Raw genomic sequence first — 24,640 nt, 5'->3', positions numbered from 1 at the left:
TCTAACAAAAAATGTGATGGAAGTGGTGCTGAGTGACTGTCTCAAGCTGCCATAACAAAATACCTTAGATTGGGTGGTTTAAACAAATCAATTTCTTCACAGTTCTAAACATTGGTAAATCTGAGATCAGGATGCCAGCATGGTTGGGTTCTGGCAAGGTCTTCCCAGCTTGCAGATTGCTGTCTTCTCGCTATGTTTTCCCATGTCAGAAAGAGACTAAGCTCTCAGGGGTCTGTTCTTAAGTGAACACCATTCCCATCAGACCAGAGTCCTGTCCTCATGACATCATCTAATCCTGATTACCTTTTAAAGCCCCACCTCCAAATACCATCACATTGGTGGTTAGAGCTCCAACATATAAATTCAGGAGGGGCTCAAACACTCAGTCCAAAACAGTGATTTCTGAGACTAGGTCATAATAAGGCTTCAGTTTGGTTCCCTTGGCATGCTTGCTCTTGGAGTATAGCCACCATGTTGTGAGGAAGCCCAAGGTGAAGAGAGAGGCTTTGCTTTCTGATTAATGGCCAGCATCAACTTCCAGACACAGCAGTGAGTGAGTGAGATGATTCCAGCCCTAGATATTATTTGGCTGCATTGCCCTGAAAGACCCCCAAGGGAGAACTGCTCAGCTGAGCCCAGTCACTCCCGAGCCATGAGAGATAAGTGTAATAAATGGTCACTGTTTTACACCACTACATTGAGAACACTTTGTTATGTATGCAGCCAGTGATGACAGGAACAGTGATCTCGGGTTGAGGGAGGACCAAAGGTTTAAAGGCATGAACCCTACAGTGAAAAAATTTGATAAGTTTGATTATGTCAAAATTAAGAGTTTCTGGTCAAGGAAAGGCATATTTAGCTGAAATTAATATTTAAGGACAAAATGAGAGGAGATATTTTCAACATCTAAAATGGATGAATGATTGAAATTCAGCAGCTACAAGGAACTCCTATAACTCAACATCATAAGACCACAACCCTGGTAGAAAGAGACACAAGGGACAGGAACAGACCACTGAGAGGACAAGAAGCCCAAACCGTTTATTGGCACATTAGCAAATACAGTAATAATCTGAAAGATGCAAATTGAGACAATGAGATATTATTTAACATCTATTAATTGGGCAGAAGTTAGAAAGTTGGGAAATACCAAGTACTGACAGGAGTAGCGTTCACATTAACCAACAGAACAGACCATTGAGTAGGTAGTATGTGGTAAGACATGGTGAATGAACTAGATAAACACCTGGCCTCGGCACAGGGATATAGGGCCCCCATGCACAGCAAGTGAGAGTGGATCATGGTCTAGGCTTCTGGAGAGTAACCCATTTATAGGTACTTTGAGTACCTGTTATGTGCCTGGCACTCTTCTAGGTGCCAGGTTATATCAGCAGCTTATGTTTCAGCTGGGCATAACAGATAATAATAACATACATAATTGAATTATTTGATATGTTAGGATATGATAAAAATTATGGAAACAAATAGAATAAAGAGATTGGAAGTGCTGGGATGGGGAAGATTAGAATTTTCAAAAGGGTATTGTGATAGATGAAAAAAAATGGCCCCCAAAATGTCCATGTCCTAATTTCCAGGAACTGTGAATATGTTCTTCCTCTAGATCTTCCAGAAGAAACACAGCTCCATGACACCCTGATTTTAGTTCTGTAAGACCAACTTCAGGCTGACTTCCAGAACTGCGAGGATTTGTTTTGTTTTAAGACACTAATTTTGCAGTAATATGTTACAGCATCTGTAGGAAACTAATACAGGAGGTCAGAGAGGCATTACTAGAATGTTTGAGCAAAAGACCTGAGCGGGGAGGGTGGTACTGGGGGAAACTATTCAGGTAAAAGGAATGGCTCTGAGGTAGAGTATGCTGCCTGTTGGATTATCAGTGAGGAGGTCCATGTGGCTGGAACAGAGTAAGTAAGGGGGAGAGTGGTCAGAGCCAAGATCAGAGAAGCGATGGGGTTAGATTGGGTAAAACTTTATGGGGTACATAAAGTTTACCTTGAGTGAGATGCTGCCACAGTTATTTTATTATGCTCATGCTTCTGTGGGAATGACTTGTCTCTGTTCCACAATGTCTGGTCCCTCAGCCCAGAAGAGTTGTGTGGCTGGGATGGCTGAAATGGCTGGATCTGAGCTCATCTGGAAGCTTCTTCATTCACATGCCTGGTGTCTGGACTGGGGACTTCCTCACAACATGGCAGCCATATGAAAGTGTTCTAAGAAGTCAAGTTGCAAGCCCTCTTTTGACTTGGCCTGCTTAGTGATGCACTTAGTAATGTCACTTCTTTCCCTTTCTATCAGTTACAGCTGAGCCACTAAAGCCAGTCCAGATTCAAAGGGAGAGGAACTAGATTCTCTCTCTTGATGGGGCAGAGGCAAAATCACAAGGCAGAATAGGACATGGGGGATGTCCTGGCCAGGTGGCTCAGTTAATTAGAGTACCTTCCTATATGCCAAGGTTGTGGGTTCAATCCCCAGTCAGGACACATACAAGGATCAACCAATGAATGCATAAATAAGTGGAATAATACATAATGAATGTTTCTCCCCCCTGCCAAATCAATAACGATAAACAAATAAAAAAGAAAAAAAATGAAAAGGATGTGTGGGAGTGACATCAGCAAAAGTAGTAGAATAGGGAAATCCAAGAGTCCGTTCCTCCACAAAAGCATGACTACACTGGCAAAAACCATCAGAATCTACTTTATAGAATACTGAAAACTAATCAAAAGTTTACAGCAGCCATGCTCTGGCTGGTATGGCTCAGTGGATTGAGCACCAGCCTGTAAACCAAAGGGTCACTGGTTCAATTCCCAGTTAGGGCACATGCCTGGGTTGCAGGCCAGGTACCCAGTGAGGAGCGTGTGAGAGGCAACCACACATCTATGTGTCTCTCCCTCTCTTTCTCCCTCTTTTTACCTCTGTCAAAAAAAAAAAAAAAAAAAAAAAAAAAAAGGAACTACAGTCTCAGTATTAGAAAGGAAAAGTTTACAGCAGCCAGGTGAACCAACTGTTTTTCAAGAACTGTTTTTTCAAGAAAGAAACAGTTGAGTCTTGAAAATGATAGCCTGCATTTCTGGCACCAAGGGAGCAGAATGGACCTTATTCTCAAAGAATTATGGAGGTTCATTTTGACCAGTCTGGTGGCTTCCTGCTGAAAAAGCTTATCTTTATTTCACCTCACTTGGAACTCCCCCAGCTCATCCTCTTCATGGCATACATCAGTGCTTCATTCCTTTTTATGGCTGAATAATGTTCATTTTAATTGCTTTTGGTTTTGAAAAATATCTTCTGGGGAATCAAATTCTAGGTCAACAGTTTTGGTTTTTAATGGCAACTCTTTAAAAAATATTGCTGTTTTCTCACTTGTATTGTTACTGAAACTGACACTCAACAGCAAGTATGTTTAGCTGTTAAAGTCTAGATATAGGTATAGGCTTTAACTAAATGTTTAAATTGCTTTGGTTGTTATGCTTCTTACAGTCAAAGATTTAAAAAATATTGCCTCTGGCCCATGCCCTACATTAAGCTCTCCCTGGCCCTGCTTGCCTTCCTTGGCTGCTGGGCTGTGCCGCTTCAGGGCCTGGGCGGAGACCATGGCTTTGTAGTCCCTCAGCCAGCGCTGCACAGCTCCTGCTTGGGGCTATGCCCGCTGAGATGGTATGGCACCTGCTCGTTCAGTCTTACATGGTGACAAAAACTTATATGTTCTCCCAACTACCCAATGATGAACAGAGACAAAAAAGAGAAAATCATTCTTTATCTATGTGTGGCATGTTGGGTTTTGGAGTTTGCCTGATCAGCTGGTCAATAGGTCCATTTAGCAAGGCTTCTGTTTTAATATTCTCTGTGCTGGTGAAGCTGAAACTAGAAAATTTTTTGTGGTTGATACATTGTTTAATACTATTTTTCTTTAAAGATTTTATTTGTTTATTTTAGAGAGGAAGAGAAACATCAATGTGTGGTTGCCTTCCACACGCCCCCTACTAGGGACTTGGCCTGCAGTCTAGGCATGTGCCCTGACTGGGAATTAAACCAGAAACTCTTTGATTTGCAGGCCAGCACTCCACTGAGCCACACCAGCCACTGCCTGTTTGACACTACTTTTGAAGACCATGAATCCTCACATTTTTACCCACGTTAGATTTAAAGCTGAGACACATGAACTTCAAGAAAGTAATGTTCAATTGAAATTGACCATTGTGACTACAGTGGGATGTAGTGACCACATAAACAAAGAACAGAACTACCAACTGGTACTTGACATAGATGCTCAATTCAAGGCCAGTTTTTTAACTACCATAATTCTCATATCCGTGCATGGCTCTACTTCATGTCACCAACAGGGCACTCTTGAATATACTTGATCTCTCCCTTAAATTTTTTTTAATTGATTGATTTTTACAGAGAGAGGAAGGGAGGGAGAGAAGAACATCAATTTGTTGTTTTACTTATTTATGCATTCATTGGTTGACTCTGGTATGTGCCCTGACTGGGTATCAAACCCATGAATTTGGTGTATTGTGACAACGCTCTAACCAACTGAGCTACCCAGCCATAGATGAAGATACTTGATCTCTTAACCATTAAGAGACCAGTGACTGCCAAAGCAGATGCAATTTCTAAAACCTAATTACAGAAATACAAGATCAAGCTCATGAGTAAACTGGTCAACAATGGTGTCCAGATACACCCATTCCCAACAGATGATAAAACTGCCATTACAATCAATGCTTCAGTGAATGGACACTTGCCATTTGTTGTCGTAGGAGTATGGATGAATGAAAGTTGGGAACAAAATGGTCAAAGCTCATCAGTACTCTCAGGGTGTTGTACAACTGAAAAATGAAAACCACTGTGACTTTGTAAAGCTCCAGGAAATGCTCATCTGTATTGTTGACCAATGGTCTTTGGTGCCAATTCAATGCCCATAGGAATCCTCAATTTGGGGTGCAGGGAAGAAGGAAACTCTATTCAGTGCAATACAGCTCAGTTGTGATAAGCACGGTTCTGAAAACAGTATGGTTCTGAAACAGCTCGACTGTGATACAGCATGGCTCTGAAAATGACACAGCTGTGACCTTGTCCTGGAGCCAGGCCCTTCTTCAGTTAAACAGCACTAGGCTGGTCTGCTTTGCCCTGCTCTGGTCTGCTCCCCTCCGCTCCAGGGAGACACCCGGTATTTCAGTGTGGGGCGTCAGTGGCGGGGGTGGCTAGGGTTGCGGAGAGGGGGTAAGGAGGGGAGGAAGGGAGTAGGGGTGGGCTACAGAGACAACAGCCTTCGGTGGAAAGGGAAAGTGTGCTCTCAGAGCCAGAGGAGAACTGACATATAGAAAAAAGTACCAGCACCATCCTTGATTGGTCTGTCCTCACGCAAATGAAGACTCCAAATCGTCAAAGTTTGGTTGCTCCAGAATGCACTGTCCTGATTGGTGGTCACAATAGAGTTGCTCTGATTGTTGATTGGTTGGTGGAGAAGGTGATGGGGTCGGGGGGGGGGGGTACAGCTACTTAGTTCTGATTGAATGGGGAAAGCTTCAGCCCTATTGGTTGAAACAGGATTCCTGGAACTCCTTTATTATAAGGGGTGTCTCTGATGGCAGAAGTGCAGTGCAGGCAGTTCAGTGCAGAGGTAGGTAGTTCTGTGTAGTCTTCTCTCTGAAGTGCAGTTTTTGTCAGAGGCCCCTGTGTAGAAATGGATGCTAGGCTCTGATTTTTAAAAATTTCAGGTGTTAGCCACCAGGAACCCTTCTTAGTAGGTATCCTCTTTCTCAGGGCACACAGTAAAAACATGGATGATCTGTGAGAATAGATCCACACTAGGCACCGTGAGCTTTAAGCTTTACAAACTAAATGTGGGCCTAGAGAATAAGCTCCTCAGTCTTTTTTATTTTTCTAATCCTCACCTGAGGATATGTATATTGATTTTAGATGGGGAGGAGGAGAGGGAGAGAAACATCAATTGGTTGCCTCCTGTATGTACCCTGCCCATGTAATGGGGTGTAGTCTGGCAGGCCCTAGGGTCCCCCAAAGGGGGAATTTGAAACCTAGGCTGAGAGACCTCAGGGGTCCCCCCACAAACCTAGCTTGGGGGCTGGGAAAGGCAGCAGCACAAGGATTGAGCATTCTTTTGCAAATCAATAACAGCAGGCTAGCTTCCTAAGTATATGCAAAAATGGTTATTTTGCATATCAATAACAGCAAACTAATCTCCCAGCCTGAGTGGAGCTGGAAAGGTAAGCATGACCTTGACCCATTATGTAACTGGGAGGCAGCTCTCCAAGTTACCATGCTGGCATGAGAGCTTGAAGATGGTTTGTTCGACGCCATGTGGCTAAGCCTGCCTGGAATAAATATGGTGGCCAAGAAAGGCAGAGAAGACGAGAGTGCTAGCAGGTGTAGCTGATTGTGGGAGGAGCTGGAAATGGGGTTACAGAGGAAGATCCATGCTGGTATTTAAACCCAGGTGCACAGCAGCCATCCTGGAGATAAAGCACACGGTTTTGGGAGCAAAGAGGGGGCTCCCTTGACCACGTGGCTTAGGAAGCAGGAAAGCAGGATGGAACAGTGATGCAGAGTTCTCTCTCAGTGTTTTGAAAGGATGCAGAAGGACTCTTGCTGGCAGGCCATGAGGAGGTGCCACGTGGTTTTGGATTAAGAACTGGAGATCTCAGCAACATGGCTGGTGGTGCTAGGAACAAAGAGAAGCCTGCCCCACTGAGCATGGATTAATGGGAGGAACTGGGAGCCTAACCAAGCTACAGACTTGTATTTTTTTTGCTGAGATACAGTACCCCTGACTGGACTAGTGTGGCAAGGGGAAGCAGGACTGTGTGTATGTGTTTATGGGTGTTTTAAATGGAAATTTAACAGCAACATTTTGCCATTACTCTAAACCTGTGTAACATTCGAGTAAACAGCTCCTTTCCTTTTTACCAAACTCTGGCATTGAGAGCTGGTGGTGCACAAGGATGAACCTAGAACAGAGAGACCCCCAGGGGAGGGGGCTTGTTTCGGTAACATTATCTTGGCCCCCAAACAGGTCTATTCTGTAACAACCACGGGCTGAACCTGCAACCTGTATGTGTGCCCTGGCCGAGAATTGAACCCACAACATTTCGGTGTACGGGACCATGCTCCAACCAACTGAACTGCCTGTCCAGGGCAAGCTGCTCAGTCTTTAAGAGATCTACGCAGCCAAAAGATGTGAATTTTCTCTCTCTCTCTCTCACACACACACACAGAAAAGGCCATGTGAGAACACAGCAAGTAGGTGGTCTTCTAAAGCCAGGAAGAAAGGACTCACCAGAAACCAACTCTGATGGTGACTTGATCTTTGATGGTTAGCCCTCAGAACTGTGAGAAAATATATTTTTATTATTTAATCCAAAAACAAAAACAAAAGACACGAATTTTATGGTGAGTGTTGGAGGAAGGAGAAGAATTGAAGCAGATGTTCGTGCAGTGAGTAAAGAAGAAAGTAGCCATACAGAAAGAAGCTGAAAGAGCTACAGGCTGAATTTGAGCATCTTAAAAGAGTTCACCAGAAGAGAGAATGAGGCTTGAAGAAAAGAGAAGATTTTGGGAAGAAGAAATAATCTTTTTCTCTAAAAAGAAAGCTTCCAGAACTATATCTTTATGGCAACAGGAGGCAACCTGAAGAAGGGCAAGGACCATAAGAACTCGAGTTTTATGTAAAACAAAATTTCCAGATCACAGAAGGTCATCAAAGGCAAAGGATATAAAAATGCTGGAAGTATGCTGTGACTTTGTTGCTGTTTTTATTTGCTCTATCACTTATTCTGTGTCTGGCAAACGGCCACAGTAACTGCCATTTATAAAATACTTCTAAGTATAAGGTCCACTCGTAAGCCAGAATGGATGATAGCATTTATATGTTCACTGTTACAAGTTTTTAAGTTGTTAGTTTGCCATGAATCTAGGTGGTTTCTCTTGCTGCCCTCTTACTGTCACTTTGCAGAGCATTATTCCCCCGAGCAGTGTCAGCGCCACTGAAAACACAGAACTCATCTATATTGTGGCTCTCTGATTGCATTTATATTCCAAGACGAACCTTTTTTTCTACATACTAAAGGTAAAATTTGGGGAATATATTTTAAAAGGTATTGTATACCTGAAACTTTAAGCTTTCAATAGTTTTTTAGAACTTAAAAGAAGTTTTTTAAGGCTTATTTTATTCTCATTCAAGAGAGAGGGGAAGGGAGAGAGAGAGAGAGACAGAAACATCTATGAAGAGGGAATCAATCCCACAACCTGGGGATGTAACTGAGAATTGAACAGGTGACCTTTCTGTTTCAGGATGATGCACCAACAAAATGGGCCATGCTGGCCATTTAAAACTTTTGATGTAACTGTCCAACTGATAACATGATTCTAAGCTTTTGTACCAAATTTTATATAACATGATGGCCTTCCATACTTCAATATACCTTATTGTGGCTGATGTATTATAATGACGAAACAAAATATGTCTAAAAGTAAAAACATGTAGGTATATAAACCCTTTTTCCAGTGATAAGTACCTTTGGAGCTGGGTGCTATCATAGTATTTTTATTAGGTTGTGTTAGTCATTGCTTAAAACTCTCTTCCAGGGGAAAAAAAAATAAGAAAGTTAAATTATCTTATTAAACATATTTTTAAAGAAAATAACTATGTTGTAAGGGATATTTGAATTCAGTGCCTTTAACTTTTTTTTTCAACAGTCATAGGAATATATTTTTTCATTTTGTGTACTTGAATATTCTAAATGAAACTGACATTTACTGTTATTTTTTTAAAAATTGATCTTTATTGTATTTTTTTCTTTACCATTTAGTCCCTTTATACAACCCTCCCCCCTGACATTTACTCTTGAAAAATCAAATGTATTTACATATCTATTTACTAAAATGTGTTTAAATTACTTTAAATTTTCTTTTTACAAACTGTTATCTTAGGAAAAGTTTTTATCAAAATTAATTCATTTAATTATATGTTTGAATTGTTTTGAGACAGGTATACTACCAATATTTTTTAGACAACAAAATATTTAACTTAGCTTACGTCAGATTCTGAACAGTGGGGTTTTTTTTTATTTTTCATGAAGTTGTGTAAGTGCAAATAAATCTAAAATTTATAGTCTTGTCCTGAAGGCCACCAGTATAACAAGTTCCAGAAAAATGTTTAAAAGTACACTTTGCTTGAGATAATAGAAATAGGTAACTAGTTAAGAACAAAACAGTGATAAATAATGTTGATAGTCACAAGATGTCTAGTTTCTGCTTTTTGCTTTAAAGATAACATCACTGTCACTCAATTATGAAATATTTTCCAGTATCTTGGTTTCTTAACCTATTTAGATCACCTGACCACAGTGACAAAAACACCAGACAAGACGGTGTCAGGAACTGAATTAACGAGACAGACTAAGAAAACCAGTGAAGGGCACACAAAAAACGAATTACCTTCATCCTTGGCCCCTAACCCCTAAACCTCAATTTCTGTCTTTAAAAACCCTCGATTAAAAATCTTTGGGAAGGACCGGGCTGCAGCGGCCTGGGGGTGATGGCGGGTGGGGACAGAGCTCAGTGGGGACGCCCTCCAGGGGCACTTACCGCCCCAGCGGACTAGCCAGCGGCAGATTCACGCCTCAGTGCCCCCTCGCGCCAACAGCGACTCCACGGTGGGCTATGTGATAGGACCTTTCTTCCTCATCACCCTACCCTGTTCAGGGCGGTGGTGTACGTCCAGAAGGAAAAGCGGGTGGATTGGCTTCGCGATCACCCGCTCTCCACATGCTGCGTGCGGCGACAACCCGCTGAAGAGCTGCAGGAGGCTGAGCTGGAGCTAGTCTCTGACTTGGGAGACCCAACGGAGGGGCAAGGATGGCAGGGTGCTACCGGCTTCCTTGCCCTGATCCTCACAACCATGGGGCCCTGTGCTGCTACCCGCCCCGGTTGTCCTGTGGGCACTGGGTCTCCATGCCCCCTCCCACCTATCCAGCCCCATCACTTCACTGCTCTTTTAGTCCTTTGTGGGCTGAGCCTGCAGTCCTCCCAAGCACTTACAGGAGCTTTTCCCTTTTGGGGCCATTTCCGTGGGCCCCATTTTTCTTTAACACTTCCTGACTTGTCTTTGGAGTTCTTTTCATGGTGACAGGGCCTGATGCATGATAGTTGGTATATATATTTTATAAATAAAACGTTAAACAAATAACCTTTGGGGAATTCCGATTCTGAGCACTAGCCCATGTTATTCTGGGTGGAGCCATGCCAATAAAATAGCGTACCTTTCTTAACTGCAGAACGGGTGTCTATTTTCATGGATTTGCTGTGTGGATGTGCATGAATGCTCGTTTGCTTGGATAACTTTTTTTCCCCTCAGTTGTTGCTCTTTTATTTATTTATTTTTATTTTTATTTTTTAAAAATTTATTTCTTTTTTCTAAATTTTTTCAAATACATTTGTCTCCATTTAGCCACCACCACTTTCCCCTGATCCACCCACCCCTGCCTCACCCCCTCAATCCTTTCGCACCTTGGCTCCATCCATGTGTCCTTCACACCTGTTCCTTGATCTGACCCTTCCCCTTCCCCTCTCTGTTACCCTCCTCCCTCCCTCCCTCGCGTCCCAGCCGGTTTCTTTTTTCTTTTAGTGTTGCTGGTCATATTTTCCTTGCCTGCTTGCTTTGCTGATTAGGTTCCATTTATAGGTGAGGTCGTATGGTATTTGTCTTTCACTGCCTGGCTTATTTCACTTAGCATAATGCTCTCCAAGTCCATCCATTGCTGTCCTGAAGGATAGTAGCTCTTTCTTTCTTTCTTTCTTTCTTTCTTTCTTTCTTTCTTTCTTTCTTTCTTTCTTTCTTTCTTTCTTTCTTTCTTTCTTTCTCTTTCTTTCTTTTCTTTCTTTCTTTCTTTCTTTCTTTCTTTCTTTCTTTCTTTCTTTCTTTCTTTCTTTCTTTTCTTTCTTTCTCTCTCTCCCTTTCTTTCTCTCTCTCCCTTTCTTTCTTTCTCCCTTCCTTCCTTCCTTCCTTCCTTCCTTCCTTCCTTCCTTCCTTCCTTCCTTCCTTCCTTCCTTCCTTCCTTCCTTCCTTTCTCTCTCTCTCTCTCTCTTTCTTTCTTTCTTTCTTTCTTTCTTTCTTTCTTTCTTTCTTTCTTTCTTTTTCTTTCTTTCTTTCTTTCTTTCTGCTGTGTAGTATTCCGTTAAAATGTACCATTGTTTTTTTGATCCACTCATTTACTGATGGGCACTTAGGTTGCTTCCAACACTTGGCTATTGTAAATTGTGCTGCTATGAACATTGGGGTGCATAGATTCTTTTGAATTGGCGTTTTGGGATTCTCAGGGTATAATACCAGCAGTGGAATCACTGGGTCAAAAGGCAGTTCCAATATTAGCTTTTTGAGGAAATTCCACACTGCTTTCCACAGTGGCTGCACCAGTCTACATTCCAGCCAACAGTGTACTAGGGTTCCCTTTTCTCCACAACCTCTCCAGCACCTGTTGTTTGTTGATCTGTTTATGATGGCCATTCTGACCAGTATGAAGTGTTATCTCATTGTGATTTTAATTTGCATTTCTCTGATGGCTAGTGATGCTAAGCATCCTTTCATATGTGTCTGGGCCCTTTGTATGTCTTCCTTGGAGAAGTGTCTGTTCAGGTCCTTTGCTCATTTTTTTTCATTGGATTGTTTGTCTTCCTGGAGTGGAATCAGGTGAGTTCTTTATCTATTTTGGAGGTCAAACCTCTATCTGATGTATCATTGGCAAATATATTTTCCCATGTGGTTGGTTCCCTTTTCATTTTGCTGATGTTTTCTTTAGCCATGCAGAAGCTTCTTATTTTTATGAGGTCCCACTTGTTTATTCTTTCCTTTATGTCCCTTGCTTTAGGGGACATATCAGTCCCCTAAATATTGCTGTGTGGGGTATTTGAGAGTTTCCTGCCTATGTTCTCCTCTAGGACTTTTATGGTGTCATGACTTATATTTAAGTCTTTTATCCATCTTGAGTTTATTTTTGTGTATGGTGTCAGCTGATGATCCAATTTCAATTTTTTGCATGTAGTCGTCCAGCTCTCCCAACACCATTTGTGGAAGAGTCTATTTTGACTCCAATTTATGCTTCTGCCCCCTTTGTTGGATATTAATTGACCATAGAGACATGGGTTTATTTCTGGGCTTTCTATTCTGTTCCACTGATCTATGTGTCTGTTCTTGTCCCAGTACCAGACTTTTGATTATATGGCTTTGCAATATAGTTTTTTATCTGGAATTGTGATCCCTCCTGCTTTGTTTTTCTTTCTCAAAATTGCTGTGGTAATTGGGGTTTTTTTATCGCTCCATATAAATCTTTTAAATGTTTGTTCTATGTTGTGAAATACATCATTGGTATTTTAATAGGAATTGCGCTGAATCTATAAATTGCTTTAGGTAGTATGGACATTTCTATGATGTTAATACTTCTAATCCATGAACATGGTACATGCTTCCATTTATTTATGTCTTCCTTAATTTCTTTCTTCAGTATTGTATAGTTTTCTGTGTAGAGGTCTTTTACCTCCTTGGTTAAGTTTATTCCTAGGTACTTTATTTTTCTTGTTGCTATAGCAAAGGGGATTTTTTTCCTGATTTCTGCATCTGATATTTAATTTTTGGTGTATAAAAATGCCATTGATTTCTGAATATTGACTTTGTTTCCTGCTGTTTTGCCAAATTCACTTATTAGGTCAAGTAGTTTTTTGGTGGAGTCTGTGGGGTTTTCCATGTATACTCTCATGTCATCTGCAAACAATGATAGTTTTACTTCCTCCTTTCCAATTTGGATGTCTTTTATTTTTTTTTCTTGTCTGATCACTGTGGCTAGGACTTCCAATACTATGTTGAATAGAAGTGGTGAAAGCAGACATCCTTGTCTTGTGCTTCATCTTAGTGAGCTTGGATCACATTTCTGATGACAAATCTGATGTCATCATTATCTTTATCCCTCTGTCTTTTTCTCTGGCTGTTTTTAAGAGTTTTATCTCTTGCTCTGTTTTTAAAAAAGAGTTTTGTTTCTATCACTGGTTTTGAACAATTTATTTTGCAGTTTGGTGTAATTTTGTTCATGTTTTCTGTGCTTAGGTTTTGTTACCTTCTTGGATCTATGGATTTATAGTTTTCATCAAATTTGGACATTTTTGGCTATCACTTCAAATATTTTTATGTCTCCCCTTTTTTGAGTACTTATATTAATCATATATGAGGCTGCTTAAAATTCTCCCACAGCTCAGCATTGTTCTTCATTTTTTTCTGTGTGTTTCATTTTGGATAGTTTCTACTGCTATGTGACAAAATTCAGTAATCTCTTTTTCTGCAATGTGTAATCCCATCCTATGTATTTTTTACCACATCCTATAGACATTCAGTTTGGGTCTTTTTTAAAAAATATCTTCAACATCTCTAGTTAACTTTTTGAACATATGGAATATAGTTGTGATAATTGTTTTAATGCTTTTCTTGATAATTCTAATGTCCATGTCCATTGTGGGTCAGTTTCAATTATTGGTTAATTGCATTATCAGTTGTGTTTTCCTGCTGTTTTTGATTCTGAATGCCTGGTGGTCTCTGATTTTAATGGTTGTATGCTGAATAGTTTTGTATTCTTATAAATATTGTGGAGGTTGGTTCTGGATTGTTAATTTGCGTTGGAAACAGTTTGATGCTTTTGGTTTTGCATTTATGTTTTTTTAGGTGGGTCCTGAGCAGTGCTCCATATAGGGCTAATTGTTCCCTACCATTGAGGCAAGACCTTCTGGAGTATCTTGCCCAATGTCCCAGGAAGGAGGAATATATAATCTGGCTGGTGGTGCAGGCACTTTTCTCATCCTTTAAGATGGCCCTTATTCTCCAGCAGAGGTAACTTTCTCACAGATATGTGATGATCAGCACCCTGATGAAGTCTCAAGGGGATTCTGCAGATCTCTGGGGCCTTCCTGTGCAGTTCTCTCCACTCCAGGGTTCTGTCTTGCAAACTCTTGCCCCCTTGCTCTCTGAAGACTCTTAGCTCTGTCTTTTCTGAACTCAGGGAGTCTGTTGGACTTACAGTTGGGGAAAGAAATCTTTTTCCTTCTACCTTTCCAGATTCTCCAGCTGGTAAATTAGACACACGAAGACAGATTAACAACAGAAAAACAAACAGAAGTTTAGTAACATGCATCATAGATACACACGGGAGAACTCAGTAATGAGTAACTCTAGGGAGTGCTTAGAGCTCAGGCTCATAGCATCTTAACAGCAGAATAAAACTTTGTAGAGAAGTGAGGAGACAAAGGAAAAGGACTTTGAGTTTTTAGTGCAGCAAATTGTGGGAAGCTGAATATATGGGGGGAACTAATGGAATAAAGGGGTTAATTAATAAGGTTTGTTGTGTAGTTGCCTCTGGTGAGATGATAAGGGTCTGGTGATTAACTTCTTCTGTTCTTCCTGGTAGAGATGAGTGTGGGGACACCTTTACAAATTTGTCCTGCTTATAAGCAAAATGAGGAGGGCAGATAGGTTTCCCTGCATCTGCTTCTCCTCAACTGCCTTTAGCTCAAAATGATCCTGTGCCACAGTGGAGTTTTTTTTCAGGTGGCCAGACTCCACCTGGGTTCCCTTCCCTGCATCACAGCCTGGCAACAGTCTCTAGACAGTACCTGGACAATCAGAAAGCTCACTTCATTTGTTAGCCATATCTCAGGGATCACTTTCTTTTATTGCATGATATTGTGTATCTCCCAAACCATTTTTAATATATTTTGTTCATTTTTATTGTTCCACTTGTCTCAGGCAGTAAGACAAAACCAGTTTCGCCTTTGCCAGAAGCAGAAGTCTCTGTAGAACTTACTTTATTTTTATTTTATTTTTTATATCACCACAAAAAAAATTATTTATGAAAATCTGAAGCAGTACAAAACTCAGAAGCTCCACTTAGGTGCAATAACATGGATATGACACTAAGCAACTCTAGTTTTTTCCATAAATCGAATAAGATTTAAGTTTGACAGCATACTTATTCTTAAAGCAGCAATCCTCAAATGTCAATAAGGCCTTGTATATTGTTAAATAAGGAAGGCTAGAATGAGCTCTAATGCTTTTGATCTTAAGAATATATTGCATGAGATGGCAATTACATGAAGTGATCTGAACAAAGGTACATAAGCTTGGAAAAAACCCACTTCACATGGTTAAAATATTGATGCCATATTCAACCCATATGGCACACAGTTTCATTAAGATGACTAGATTCTCTAGAGGATGAGGAGGTGGCTGCCGTCAGGTAAATGTTTTTGCTTAGAAGAGGATTGCAATTCTCTTAATATTAGAGTCAGCAGGGGAAACTTGACATTAAAAATCTAGGTCAAGAATTCTATAGGAATGGAGGGGAGAAGAATCTATAGGATGGGTCTCATTAGAAAACAGATGTATAGGGACTTTGGTTAAAACCATTTCAAAGAATTTGTGAGCTTTAAGGTAACATCTTTTCAGAGATTGTAGAATGTAAAGAACCCACTGACACTACATATTATGAACAAAAATATGAACAAGATCTTTGATTAAAGTGGTAAATATAGTATAAAAATATTTACAAAAAAGTTCACAATAAAGGAATTTTTACAGGATGTTAACCTATTAATCTGCATTCGTGATGAAGTTTGAGTTACCCCAAACCTGTGCCTTCTTCTCCTTTCATTCTTGTTCATGTTTCTTCCATTCCTCCTCCCTGGTCTGGGGGTGAGGTTGCTTGTTAAGTTTTCTGGTGGAGGCTAGTGTTGTCTACATGCTGATTCAGAGATTTATTTGTCCCCATGTTTTCAGTTCTCTTTTGTGTGGCTCATAGTTGAGGATATGAGACAAACTTAATTGGAGATCAAAAGCTCATTTCCTATTGGAGATCGGAGTCTGCGCTGCTTCAGCTGTCAACTTGAATGGGGTAATAACTATAGCAGAATCTCCCTTTGCGGTCTTTAACTTGTTTGTTCAATCACAGCCTGGTCTTTTAGGGTATTCCCAGATATGGTCACATATGGAGACTTTCTGGCTGGAGTCTTAGTCCATACTTATACTCATTATCTTTTTTTTTTTTAAAGATTTTATTTATTCATTTTTAGAGAGGTGGGAGAGAGAGAAAAAGTGAGGGGGGGAAACATCAATTGGTTGCCTCTTGCATGTGCCCCGATGGGGCACCGAACCAAAATCTAGACATGTGCCCTCACAAGAAATGGAACCAACAACCTTTTGAATTGTGTTGGCCCAACCAACTGAGCCACACAAGTCAGGGTTATACTCGTCATCTTTAGTAGCAGCTGAAAACCTGATATTTATTTAATTGCAGAGTGAGTGGAATGCTTGATGGACCCCTTCCACACAAGGTGCTCCCATCTACAGCTCCCTGGGTCCTGCCTTGAGAGTTCCACTGGCTTGCAGGAGTACAAGACAGAGTACTCCTTGGAGACCAACTGTAACTACTGCCACTTCCTTAGTGACAGACTGCTTCTTCAGTTCATTAAGTAAATTTTTCAAAATGTTCTCTTTTCTCTTAATATATTGATCAATGGGCTCCACTTTTTTTTATCCTCACCCAAGGACATGCCCACTGATCCTTGAAAGAGAGAGAGAGAGAGAGAGAGAGAGAGAGAGAGAGAGAGAGAGAGAGAAATATCAATGTGAGAGAGAAATATCGATTGGCTGCTCTTGTATATACCTCAACAGGGACTGGACCTGCAACCCAGGCATGTGCCCCAACCCAGAATTGAACCCATGACCCTTTGGCTTATAGGACAATGCTCCAACCAACTGAGCCACATCAGCCAAGATTCCATATTCTTAAAATGAGCCTCATGAAGCTTCTTAAAGTTTGGAGTTGTGCTTGCAATTCTTTTATTTATTTTTTCCAGATTTGGAAAACCCATCTGTATAGACAGACTCTTCTTTTTTGGAAGGTACTTTTGAATCTTCATTACCACTTATTCCACTTTTTCCTGAGGACACTGCATTCTCATCCCTTTGGCTCTCATCTGGTGAAGAAGGAACTTCTGCAACAGTTCTGAAAGCCTGGTTTTCCTGCTTTACCTGATTCTGGAACTCATTGGGATCACTTGTTATTTTTCTCTGAATGATGCTTCTGGGAGTCAGGATTCCAGTGGACAGTCCTGCGTCTTCACCCTGTTTTAGTGACATGGCTAGCTGATTCCCTCTCAGCTTGTTCCTGGCTCCTAATGTGTATCCTGGTCTCATCAGAAGAGGATGCAGACGTTTGACTTGCATCCTGATTTTCTTTTCTTGCTTCCTGTTTCAGGTGGGCTTTCAAGTCTTTTACCAACTTCTCAGTCCTCAGGTTAGGCCAAAGGTCCAGACTCTTGGCTAAGTTCTGCAGGTCACTTTATTTGAAGGAGCCCAGCTCCTCCAGGGAATAGTCATTGTGATCTGTGACCCAGGTATAATGCGGGGTGTAGGATGAGAGGCCGCAAGGCCCCCCACAAGGGCTGGGAAAAGCAGCAGCGCAGAGATTGAGAGTTATTTTTCATATCAATAAAAGCAGGCTAGCTAGGGAGATCGATGTGACTTTGACCCATGATGTGATTGGGAGGCACCTCCCCCATTACAGCACCTGTGCAAGAGTTTGGAGATGGTTTGCTCCATGCCACGAGGCCACGCCTGCCTGGACTAACTTTGGCAGCCAAGAAAGGCAGAGAATCTGTATAGCTAGCAGGTGTAGCCAGTTGTGGGAGGAGTCGGAAATGGGGTTACAGAGGAGGTTATAGGCTGGGATTTAAGCTAAAAGGCAGGCAGCCACAAGGGATGGGGACAATGTGAGAACATGCAGGAAGAAAAGGGGTGAAAGGACTCTTGCTGGCAGGCCATGAGGAGGTGCCATGTGGTTTTGGATTAAGAACTGGAGATCATGGCGACACAGCTGATGGTGCTGGGAACTGTGGGAGACCTGCCCAGCTGAGCACGGATTAGTGGGAGGAACCGGGAGAAGTGAGCTGTGGACTTCTGTTTTTTTCCCTTCTGGAGGATGGTACTTATGATTGGCATGTTCTGGGACTGGCCTGGCTGGGCAAAGTGGGGAAGGCAGGACTGTATGTGTTGGTGAGTGTTTTTAAAGGGACTTTGAAATTTAATGGTGACATTCTGCTATTACTCTAAACCTGTATAACTTTTGAAGAAATAGTTCCTTTTCTTTTCACCAAATTCTGGCATTGAGAGCCACAATTCCTAACATGATGGCTGTGGGCAAAGACAAACCTAGTATAGAAAGACCCTGGGGGAGGGGGCTTCTTTCGGTAACAGTATCTTGGCTCCCAAAAAGGTTGTTTCTATAATGCAGGCAATGTTGCAGAGCATCCTCCAGCCCCTGCTGCACCAGCCAAAATTCTGGCACCCTCTGTAGAACTTATTTTAAATGTGCATTTATTGTTTGTCTACACTCTCTTCACTCTCTTCTCCGCTGCAGGCTCCCAGTCCTTGAATCATTGTCTGACACATGGTAGATACTTGATAAATATTCACAGAATAGATGAATTAATGGATAGAGTGAGTCCTATTATTCCATTTTATAGAGAGGAAATTAGGGCACAGAGGGGGTTAGTTACCTGCAAAGACAGTCAAACTCAAGCAGTCTTGAAAGGGAGTGCAGAGTGAGAGGTCTCCAGAGAAATTCCCTGCAGCCCATTGTTGGGAAATGGGGGATGGAGGATGGGCTTAAGATAATTTGCATATCTATGGCAACTTGATAGTTAGTTAATAGCTGTGCTACTGCCCCAGGGCAAAAGCTGTAGTGACTTTTAGAACTATTCTGACTGGTGACACAGCCAGGGAGGCAGTCCCCTGTGTCACTGAGTCATGCTTGCCCTTACTAGAGATGGCAGCTAAGAGAAGGTAGGAGATACAGGAAACTGGCAAATGTAGCTCAATGTGGGAGGAGCTGTATAGGAGGTCACATAGGAAGCTCTGGGTCAGGATTTAAAAGAAGGGTGGGCAGCCATGAGGTCGGAGACCCATGATGTAGCAATTAAGTAGTTTGTAGGAAAGCTGGTCTGCTGTGGGGGAAATCCATGTGGGCAAAGTAAGGAAAGGGGCAGAGGAGGAGTAGCTGTGAGGAAAGAGCCGTAAGCCAGAAGGGAATTCAGCTATGCTGCCTATAATGATGTAGCAGCTATGCAGTTTGTAGTCAGGATTCTGCCATGCAGCCTGGTGTAATAAGGAAGGAGGTATGCTGCTACTCTGTTCATGCCCACTCTAACTGACTCTGAAGCTGCCAAGGACTCTGCCTTGCAAGATGCTGACCTGTTGCCTCGCAGACCTGGACTCTATCTGGACTCTTAGGACCTGGGACATACAGAACGGCCACTCTTGAGGACTTGAGCCTTTCCTGGATTTCATCATGATCCAGTGCAACGTGGCACATGTTTTTCTTGAATATTACATGGAGGCTGAGGACAACACACCCCAGATCCTGAAAGGGAGATGCTGTGAGAAGATAGAGATCTGCTAGGGCAGCCAGCTTAAGATCAGATAAAGAGATGGGGAACTACTGTGCTTGGTTTTGGCTTATAGCCTGGTGAGGAGCCAGGGAAGTGCTGGGTCTCATGGGAGAAGGGAGCTCTGAGCAGCAGTGCTTTCAGCCCCCACCAATGTTTCACCTCTGTAAATAAAAACCTGTTTGTTCCAACACTAGTTGTTGGGTCATACATCAAGGCACCATGTGCATGGGCCCCACTTTGCTCAGTTACAATCTGACTTCTGAGCCCACACTCTTAACCACAGGACAGCTGTTCCTCTGCTAAGCCTAGGTTGGACTGTGTCTCTGACTTTCAATTTCATTCTCTCAGACCTACTCTCTCCTTGTAGCAAGGAATGTACGCTTCCATTGCTGTATATTCTCATACTCCCAAAAAGAGGGTGGGGATTCTTTCACTCCTGTAGTCCCAGGAATCAATGTGGGCATATAATTGGTACACAATTGCTGAACCAATGAATGAATAGATTACTGAGAGGTGCAGAGACTTGGAGAGACTTAGATTGTGTCCACTAGGATTCTTTGGTTGCCAGCAACAGACCTCATGTTCGAACTAAGAACCCTCTACTTAGGTTCACTGTGAAAAATCGCAAGGAAGGACCGTGACTGACCCAGGTTGGGTCCTGTCCTAGCTCTGAACCAATTACTGTGATGAAGGGGTGGAGTTACATACAAAATGGCAGCTTCCAACTGGATCACATGGCAAGGACAGTGGAGGAGGAACAGCAATTCACCTGTAAGGGGGTGGTTCTACTGGGGCTGCTGAGGGTCCCATGGGAAGCTTCTCTCACTGAGAAACAAGAGGAAGTCCTTGATCTTGGAAGGTCATGAAACATAAACCTGCTGTGCTACTGCCATTAGAGTGATTCCCTACATCCTGCACATAGCTCTGTTCATAGCCTCTTTATTAGAAGTTATCTTACTCAAGTTATTCTCTTTGTTTTAAAACTTATCGATTTTAGAGAAAGAGAGAGAAGACATTGGTTTGTTTTTCCAGTTATTTATGCATTCATTGGTTGATTCTTCTATGTGCCCTGACCAGGATTGAACTTGCAACCTTGATGTATGGGGACAATGCTCTAACCAACTGAGCTATCTGGACAGGGCTTATTCAAGTTACTCTTTTTACTGGCCCTCTGTTTCCCTTTGGGGCCATGACTGATACAGCTGAGTCCACCTCAAGCCAACAGTACACTTAGAGGTCCACCTAGAGACTCCTATGTGTCTCCACTGAATTCCTTGTTGGACACCCCAGTCCTTCATGGCAGTTCTGTTACCATGGAAGGTTGGAGCAAGGTTCCAGCAGGCCACTGAAGCTATCATAACGATCCAACTCAATCTGCTTCCTGTATTTCAGTGGCTTTCTTCAAAATGTGGCCTATTCTTGGGATAAGTCCTCATTTGGCCATGTAAATGGAGCTTACAGCTAAGTGCTTATATTAGTTTCCACAGCAGGGAGTACCTCATAAGGTGTATCCTTAAAGTTCAGTCCTTGGGGTGGAGCATGGGGCAGGGAGAATGGCAGCTAGCCTGTAAGAAATGCCCTGTTTTTAATAATAGAGATTTACTTGTCTTGCTCTGTAAAAGGGCTATTGAAGGATGGGAATATCAGCTCTCAGATTCTTGTGATCCCTCCCAAGAGACCATCTTTCTCCATCAGGGACCAGTTGCAGGCTAATAATTGCCTCTCTGAAGAGGCATTCCAGCCAAGAGTGGGGGCAGGTCCCTGAGTCTAAAACCCTTAGAGTTGGCCCATGTGGCAGTTCATTGCCAAAGGTGCCACTCCCCTGGAAGGCTGGATTTGGGGAAAAGGGAGTCCTTGTTTTGGGGATGCTGGGGGTATTCACGTATTCACTGGACAATCCTGCCCATCTACCTCTACCTCACTCCACAGAATCTTTTGTTTACGTGTATTCTTGAAAAACATATATTTATGTATTACATGCCTATATTCTGATCTATGTAATTGGAATTATTTGTTGTACCCTACTCTATTTCTTACTTTGGTTCCTCACCACAGTATTTTACAGATCTATCCATGTTATTCTGTGCACGTCTCATTCCATCTTCTCATTGGCTGCACAGGACTCCCTGGTGTTTTTCCCCACAGTTCACCAGTCCAACTGTCCTAAGGTGGAACCCAAAGGGCAGCCAGGCTGCCTCCAGCTGCCATTTACGCAAGTAATGCTCAGTAAAAACCATGGACACCTCCCCTTACAGACCTGTGTGAAAACTTCCAGGGGATGCCATCTAGGAGCATAATTTCTGTGTCCTAGACTTTTCATATACTGAGTCTGCAGGGTGGTAGGTGCACATTGCCCTCTAGAATGGTCGCATCAGGCCATAGTCCTACCCACAGTGCATGGGGATTCGGGGTCTCCACATAATTTATTCAGCTTTCTCATTTTTGTCAGTCTACTAGGTGCAAAGTAATATCTCATTGTTTTTTCCCCATATTTTATTATAAAAAACTTCAAACATATAGAAAAGTTGGAAGAAATTTTATGGTAAACACCTATGTCTCTGTTGTCTTAACTTCCATTTTTATTTTTTTTCTTCTATTTATTTCAGAGAGAGAAACATCAACCCTGACTGGGGATCAAACCTGCAACCTGGATGTATCAGGATGATGTTCTAACAAAATGAGCTACGTAGACAAGGCTTAACTTCCATTTTTTGAGTACTCATGATTTTGAACATATTTTCATATGCTTGTTAGTTTTTTTTTGGTCTCCTGACATATAAGCATTCATATCCTTTGCTTAGTCTTGTTTTTCTTTTCCTTTTCTTTTTTTTTTTTTTGATATGGGTGTCTTGTTGATTTGTAAAGATTCTTTGTTCTTGATATTAATCCTTTGTCAGTTTCATACATGGTAAGTATCTGGTTTCATTCAACTGTGTAATAATTTTCTTCATGATTCTCTCATTGAACAGAATCCCTTATTTATTTATTTTAGCATTTGCAGGCATACACAAAGTGGAGAGAACTGCACAACGATCCCCCACTTAGCTATTACCCAGTTTCAACAATGATCAATGTGCAGTCATTCTTATTTCAATTATCCTCCTTTACTCTATTTTTTGGGGTGGGAGGTTGGAACATTTTCTTCCTTTAAAAAAAGATTTTATTTATTTTTAGAGAGAGGAGAAGGGAGGGAGAAAAAGAGGGAGAGAAACATCGATGTGTGAGAGAAACTTCAGTTGGTTTCCTCTCGCACACCCCCAACTGGGGACCTGGCCCACAACCCAGGCATGTGTCCTGACTGGGAATTGAACCAGTGATCCCTCAGTTCGCAGTCTGGAGCTCAATTCACCGAGCCACGCCAGTTAGCACTGGAACATATTCTTTTTTAATATTTTGCAATAAAAAATTTAAAACCCTGGCCCTGTCTTTCTACCTGAACTGTCATAGCCATCACCTGAGTCCATACTCCCACAGTCTGGCCTACACATGCAGCCATGAGGCTCTTTCTAAAACAGAGTAAGATTATGCTTACAACCCTCCCTAAGATATCAGAGGAATGGTGGTGTGAGAGATTCCCTTGGTCTCTTCCTCTAAAATTTCAACAATTTAAACAGCTATAACTCAACAAAGGATCCCCAACTCAATGTACGGGCATGCCTGAAAGATCTGTGCATTGAAGCATCTAAAGGAGAGCAAGCAGGCCTGACTGGTATGGCCCACAGGACTGGGCATAATTCTGTAAACCAAAAGTTTCTATTCCCAGTCAGGGCGCATTCCTGCGTGGTGAGCCAAGTCCCGAGTTGGGGGCATGTGAGAGGCAACCAATCAATGCACACAGATGTTTCTTTACCTCTCTTTCTTGTTCCCCTCCCGTCTCTCTAAAAATAAAATCTTAAAAAAAAGGTGTCTAAGCAGGAATAAATGGAAGGCAAGAAAGGATGAGAACTCAGAGTAATTTCAGATGCAACCCTGCAGCCAGGAGCTCACATGGGCTCAGCCCAGATAGAAGAGAAAGCCAGCTGTAACTAGCACTTTCTTCAGCTGAGAGGAGAAGAGACTCTGTGGGCACTGCTGCAGAAGTGAGCAGTGACCTGGGAAAGGGGCGGTTAGCATTCCAGACAAAGAAAGAAAGCCAAGGGGCTCTGTCACCCACAGACTCCCAAAACTCACCTCCCATTGCCCTTGTTGTCAGGTTGTGGAGCACATTATCTTTAAACCTGAGAACTATTACTACAGGATTACTATTTCCCCTGAGCAAAGGGAATACTTTTTGACAGATCCCTGGTTGGGGCATGTGTGTGTGTTTGTGTGGTAACCATATGGAGGTCTGAGGTCACCATTACCAAGAGGACAAACAAAGAAGGCAGCAGATCTCCACAGACAACCTTATCTCCAAGCATCACTGCTATACTGACAGTTGCCTCAAAGGTCAGCTTTGGGATTTTACAGAGCTAAAAAAAAACCTTGTGATTCAGCACCACCTACTGGAAAATAATAGAAAGACCTCTTTGTAGTAATCTGCTAGACTAGTATCATTAATACAATTAATACATAGATGCCTAGATAGAGAAGAAACACATCAAGTACCATAAATAACCAAGGTAGCAAGGGATCTCAGAAAGAATATAAAAAATCTCCAGAAAGCAAACTTGAACATATGGAAGTATGTGATATAAATGACAGAGAATTCAAGATTGCAGTTCTGAAAATACTCAATGAGATGTGAAAAAATACAGACAGGCAATTTAGTGAGCTCAGAAAACAACTTAATGAACAAAATGACTACTTCAGCAATGAGATTAAAATTTTTAAAAAGCCAAACAGAAATCCTGGAGATGGAGAATTCTGTAAGAGACGAAGAATGAACTATGAACATAGGAAATAGAGCAAACTAAATGGAGGAAAGTATCATTGATATTGAAGATAAAAATCTAGAAATGATGCAGAGGGGAGAAAAAGAGAGACCTGAACATTAAAAAAAAGCTTTGTGAGAACTGAGTCCATGAGAAAAAGCAATATAAGAATAATAGGTCACTTCTGCTCAAGATGGAGGTGTAAGTAGACATGTTTGCCTCCTTGCACAACCACAAAAAGAATTAAAACCAGATCTCAAAAC

The 24,640-nt window shown here is 41.8% G+C and overlaps 2 pseudogenes; one reads left to right on the top strand and one right to left on the bottom strand.

The window, feature by feature from the left end:
• Window positions 1-4,130: 4,130 nt before the first annotated feature.
• LOC129083040 (septin-10-like) lies at window positions 4,131-4,949 on the top strand (annotated as a pseudogene).
• A 1,496-nt stretch (window positions 4,950-6,445) lies between these two features.
• Window positions 6,446-17,677, bottom strand: LOC129083039 (nucleolar and spindle-associated protein 1-like; annotated as a pseudogene).
• Window positions 17,678-24,640: the final 6,963 nt, after the last annotated feature.

Source organism: Pteronotus mesoamericanus, unplaced genomic scaffold (assembly GCF_021234165.1).
Source record: "Pteronotus mesoamericanus isolate MK-2021 breed Mesoamerican mustached bat unplaced genomic scaffold, CSHL_Meso_final scaffold_165, whole genome shotgun sequence".
Taxonomy (NCBI): Eukaryota; Metazoa; Chordata; class Mammalia; order Chiroptera; family Mormoopidae; genus Pteronotus; species Pteronotus mesoamericanus.
The sequence above is the reverse complement of the archived record's forward strand: the minus strand, read 5'-3'. Positions and strand labels throughout refer to the sequence as shown.